The sequence below is a fragment of the Coenobita brevimanus genome, chromosome 39, assembly GCF_032717465.1.
Source record: "Coenobita brevimanus isolate Jiangsu-jjx chromosome 39, ASM3271746v2, whole genome shotgun sequence".
Classification (NCBI taxonomy): domain Eukaryota; kingdom Metazoa; phylum Arthropoda; class Malacostraca; order Decapoda; family Coenobitidae; genus Coenobita; species Coenobita brevimanus.
Genome location: NC_136992.1, coordinates 17,095,878 through 17,101,797, shown reverse-complemented (window position 1 = coordinate 17,101,797; position 5,920 = coordinate 17,095,878). Strand labels below are relative to the sequence as shown.

General features: G+C 43.8%; 1 pseudogene; it reads left to right on the top strand.

Moving 5' to 3' along the window:
• Window positions 1–5,504: 5,504 nt before the first annotated feature.
• On the top strand, window positions 5,505–5,625 carry LOC145396939 (5S ribosomal RNA; annotated as a pseudogene).
• Window positions 5,626–5,920: the final 295 nt, after the last annotated feature.

The window sequence follows — 5,920 nt, the reverse complement described above, 5'->3', positions numbered from 1 at the left end:
TTTTGCGTCTTAAAAACAAAAAACCATTAGCGAGGAAGTAAGTTTTCGGCCGATCAGCGTCATTTTTGGAGATGTCATAGCTTGGCCAGCGCTTGTCAAAAGTAATGATTTGGCAACTGTGGGTCCAAATACCAGCGAGAGAGCAGACAGGTTTTTCAGTATCAAATGAGCTGTGAGTGTGGAAAGTACTGTGTGCTTTTTTCCCTTTAAATTTCCACTCTTACCCTCATCCTGGCCGTGCAACATATTTCAATATACCAATAGTGCTTATGTATAGTTCTTGGGCACTGTTGTGATTAGATTTGGTGTTTACAATGGGAAATTTGGTGTTTGTGAAGCATTCCCGGTCGTTATCAGCCATTGGCCCAACGAAGATTGTGCTACTGTTTCTAATCAACTACACTGCCTCTACCCTGCACCAAATATGCGTATTCAACTATAAAAATAGTGACAGTAAACCATGTGAATATGGTGTGCATATCTAGTGTACAAGGAATTGGTGAAATACGTGCAGTAGCTTAGAGGGAGGCAGAAACTGCCCTACAGTCATGACACAGCATGGGTACACCGTAGTTTTTTGCATTTTTCTCGAAAACTATGAGACGTACGAGAACCGTTCTCATCTCAATGAAAGCCCATGATTTTCTGCATAAGTTGCTAAAATAAAACTATAACTCTGCCAAGAAAAGTTTCTTGCTAGAGCTCCCCGAATAAAAACTCTGTTGTCTGTCGGAAATAGGTTTTACTTTCTTGCTTATTACTCGAAAACCATACCTCGTATCAAAGTGCCAATGCCTCATTTGAAAGCTAATAAAATTCTCTTTCCATTGATGATATAACATGTAGAGATTGATTGGTAAACATTCGAGTTATGATGATGGGAAATGAGATGAATGTTCCCAAATGTTTATTCACACAACCCTAACGTACGTATACTGTGTGTTTTTTTCTTGCTTACCGTGTAGAACAAATATCAACAAATAGGACTATGCAGGTTTTGTGGCAAAATAAATATGTTTTGGTGGCGACAATAAGCCGAAAATACACTTTTTTGGAGCATGCAGTGGGGGGGGGGAGAAAAGCCAATGTGTCATTGAACACAAACTTTTTAAAACTTACCGCGTGTGAAAGAGTTAATCAGGGCAGCTAATTTAAAAGGTAAAGAGCACGTAGCACCTATCTAGCAACAAACTCTCGTCTCTTTTCTGTCCAGCTGTCTAATTCAAGACTTAATCATTACTCCCAGTCCTTCATTTATGCAACAGATCAACTCTGGAACTGTCTCCCTCTGTCTGTATTTCCTACTTCCTATGACCTCCAGTCTTTCAAACGCAGTGTGTCCAGGCATCTCGAAATGAATGGATCTTGAATTTGGCTCTCTTTTGTGTTGTTTTTGTTTTTTTCTTGGAAGGAACTGTTATGCAGGCTCCTAGCCTTTAGTTCCTTCTTCCTTGCATTAGAAAAAAAATGCAGTGATAAGAAACAGGGAAGTGAGCATGGAAGTGAAAAAGTTACTACATGACAGTATTGTGATACCAACTCTAACGTATGGACGTGAAGCTTGGACGTTGTTGGAAGGACACAAGTCAAGAGTGAGAGCAGTGGAAATGAGTTATTTAAGAGGAGCCTGTAGAGTCACATGGAGAGACAGGCTGACGAATGAGGATATAAAGGAGCGTTGTGGTGTGGATGTGGATGTGATAGGAAGCGTTATGAGGAACACACTGAGGTGGTTTGGCCATGTGGAGAAAATGGAGGGTGAAAGACTGACGAAGAGAGTGTATGTGAGTGAGGTGGAGGGGGGAAGAGCGAGGGGGAGGCCGAGGATGAGATGGAGGGATGGGGTGGAGAGGTATATGAGAGAGAGGGGTGTGAGTTGGGAGCAGGGCAGTGAAATGGCGGGGGACAGGGCGACTTGGAGGCGATTTGTTTGTGGCCACCCCAAACGGGATTGAGGCGTCTGGCAATAGCTAGATAGAAGAGTAAAGTGATGGTTATTGAGAGAGAAGGTGACTCCCAGTGTGATGTTACAGTGAATGGAGAGAAACTGGAATTGATGAGAGAGTTCAGATACCTGGGTACAGTGATAGAAAAGAGAAGAAAATGTGCAAAGGAAGTGGAAAGTAGAGTGACACAAGGAAGGAAAGTAGCTGGTGCTATGAAGGCCTTGAACAGAAGCACAGGCATGAGTGTTGCAACTGCACGAGGCTTACATGAGGCAGTGTTATTGCCAACTTTAACATATGGATGTGAGACTATGGTGTGGGATGAAAATGAAAAGTCAAGAGTAAGAGCAGTGGACTTGGGACTGCTGAGGAATGTATGTGGAGTACAGAGAGGGGATAGGATACGGAATAATATGATGCGTGAAAGATGCGGAGTGAGGAAGTTTGTGGGCACTAGAATCGAAGAGAGTGTATTGAGATGGTTTGGTCATGTGGAGAGAATGGATGGCAACAGAGTGTGGTGAAAACAGTATATCTGAGAAAATGTGAAGAAGGGAGGAGGCGAGGTGGGCCAAGAAGGTGGAGGGATATGGTGGATATGTGTGTGAGGAAGAGAGGTATGGAACTTGGTGAAGCTATGGGGCTGAAAAGAGACCAAGCTAAATAGATGAATTTTGTGCGTAGAAGTGCATAACCAGAGATTAACACCCTTTTATCAGACAATGTATGTGAAGCTACAGAAGATGGTGATATTCTTTTTGGCCTATCTGATGGAGCCAGAATTTTGAGGGCTTGAATGATGAGTGAATGGAAGCATGGCCCATTGTACTGGACAGACGTTGGCTGTCTAGAGTTGCTAGGGTGGAAAAGGAGGTCCGGATAATGATATATATATATATATATATATATATATATATATATATATATATATATATATGTATAGAAAGATAGATAGATAGATAGATATGTACCGTTTCGTTTGGTTTCGTTTTTGAAGGCTCCAACATGCTTGCATGCATCAGCCTTTGTCACGTAATGGCTGCTTTTCATGCTGCTCAATCTCTAGCAGCCTCCCTATTCAGTCCTTTATCCCTGAGTCACGCTTGATTTTTTTTTTTTTTTATGTGTCCGACTTTGGGCATAGGCTTCACAGCCTGCCTTCAAGGCCCAGCAGCCCTCCTACGTACCGCACACCTCTACATGTCACCACTACGGCGCTAACACCCACCGTCCATACTGAATACATGCTAGGGCTGTCTCATACAGGACTTATGTACTGGTATTAGCGGGGGTATTTTTACGACATGTCGGCGGGTCTTCTGGTAGATCAGTAAAGTCTGATTTTTTATGAAATTCAAATCCTTAAACTGTTCCCTGCCCTAGTGGGATTTGAACCCGGGTCTGTTAGGACTACAAGCCACCTCTCTACCGATTGAGCCACCACCTCCCCCATCCCAGGTCTTTTTTGGTCTACCTAGCCTTACCCTTAACATTAACACTTCTCTTTTTCTGCACCGAACTGTCATCCACCATCCTCTCCACATGCCCAAAATACCTCAGTCTACCTCTCCTCATCACAACACCAAATACACTCCAGTCCCATCCTACCACTCAATTCTTCCATCGTAAACCTAGCCCCCCGAGGCCTTGCACTCAGGGACGTACTGCACATCCACCTAATCATTGTCATTTTTGTACATTTTAGCCTGTGAATATTCTTTTCTGGTACTGCCCAGGTCTCACTACCATATAGCATTACACTCCTAACACATGCTGCATACAAAGATCCCTTAGCACGGAGAAAGAGCCTTCTCAGTGTCAGGAGAGGCAACAGCTCCCTGAACGTCTTCCAACCACTCCTCACTCTTGCCACAGAGCTAGCACCAGCACCACCTTCAACACATAACATGTCTCCCAAATAACAAAACTCTTCCTCACACTCAAGAGACACCAGCAAGTTCAATCCTTTCACGCCTGACAGTCTCCACAAACACACCACACACATGAAATCAGCATTATCTCACAGTCTACCTCCAACACCACTACATCTCTTATGCACCCACTTACCACAGACACTACACATGGTGGAATTACTCTCCATGCCCTTGTTTCAAATTGCACATGGCCACTCTCCTTCTTTCTCCTTTGACAGTACCTCTTTATCTGCATTTACTCTTAAGCCTTTCTGCCCCATACCATCTCTCCACTTCCTAAATCTTTCCTTCACTCCCCTCTCATCCTCTGCAATCAACATTAAATCATCAGCATTTAACGTCTCTCACGGAAGTCCATTTCTGAAGTCACGTGAGAGGGCTTCAAGTATCATAATAAACAACAAAGGGCTCAAGACTGGCCCCTGATGCACGCCAACATTCACGGAAAACTCGTCACTCAAATCTCCATTCACTCCTACCTGGGTGCGAGCACCCACATACATAGCCATAACTACCTTAACCAGCCACTCCTAGATCCCAAGCTTCTCATTGACCACTTCACCACCTCTCTAGGGAGTCTGTCAAATGCCTTCTTCAAATCAACAAAAACAAAGCGCTGTTCCCCTTTCTTTTCTATATATTTTTTCCTGAAGCTGTCGAACAGTGAATATGGCATCAGTGGTCCCTTTGCCTGGGCATAAGCCCAAACTGCATGTCATCAATATTCACTCTTTCTGTAATCTTACCTTCTAGAACTCTCACCATTACCTTCATTATTTGGTCCAAAAGCTTTATGCCTATACTGTATAATTTCCTCTTTCCAGGTCATCACCCTTCCTCTTGCACACATTTACAGTTATACTCTTCAGCCAATCATCTGGGACAGCACAGTCATAAATAATCGTATTTATCAAGCCAGTGACTAACCGCAGTCCTATATCTCCTCAGACTTTCAACATCTCAGCAGTCAACCCAGACACACCTTCTGCCCTCCCCCATCTGCATCGTGCCTATTGCCCTGCTCACAGTAACAGTGTCAATCAAAGTCCAACGACCAAATACTGGAACTGCTGGTTCCAAACCTTCCATGTCCCAGTCAAAGTTCTCATTCAACAACCGGTTGTAGTTCTCTCTCCAGGCGTCTTTAATATCCTCACTGTTCACCACTACCTTTCCTTCATATTCTTCACACACTGCTCACATTTGACATCCTTATTCTTCTTTTTCATATGATTTGCCACCTTAAACATCATATTCTTCCTCTCCATACTATTTAGGTTACCAAGTAAAAGTCTGTGAGGCTCAGACTTTGCCCTGTAAATCTCTATTCTAGCCCTACACTTGGCAGCCAAGTTTTCCTCTTTGTTACCACCCTTTTTTTTCATTCCCGGAAAATCCTTCTTTTCTCTTTAACTGCAGCTTCTACACCCTCATCCCACAATCATGTTACTTTATGTCTTAGGGAGGAGTGCCCTTGTCCATCCACACACACAATCAGTAGCTCTCAGGAGATTGATCTTGAGTGCTCTGTACTGTTCATTAATACTCCCATCAACAGCTCCCTGTTCAGCCACCACTACTCTACTCATCTTGCTATAGATGGCATCCCATACAGCTTGTTTTCTTTTATTTTCATATACCACGTTGAGTGCACCGCTTCCCGTCCGATCAGCGAAGTTAAGCAACGTTGGGACTGGTTAGTACTTGGATGGGTGACCGCCTGGGAACACCAGATGCTGTTGGCATAACGTTCTCCCTACGTGTCAAGTGGGGTTGGTGGAGGATTAGTGCCCCTCCCTGTAAAACAATTAACTCTAAGCCCTTGGCCACCCCGTTTGGGATACATGGCGTCTGGCAATGAATGAATGAATTTTCTGCCAAGGTGCATAGGTCCTCATTTTCACCACACACTCCTTAAGCACCTTGTCACATATCAGTAACTTGTGTTATTGCACATATTCCGTGCTCCCTACAACTTTATCATCCCTCACAAACCTCCGATCAATCCCCCTGACCAGGAAATAGCCTATCTGGTTGCTG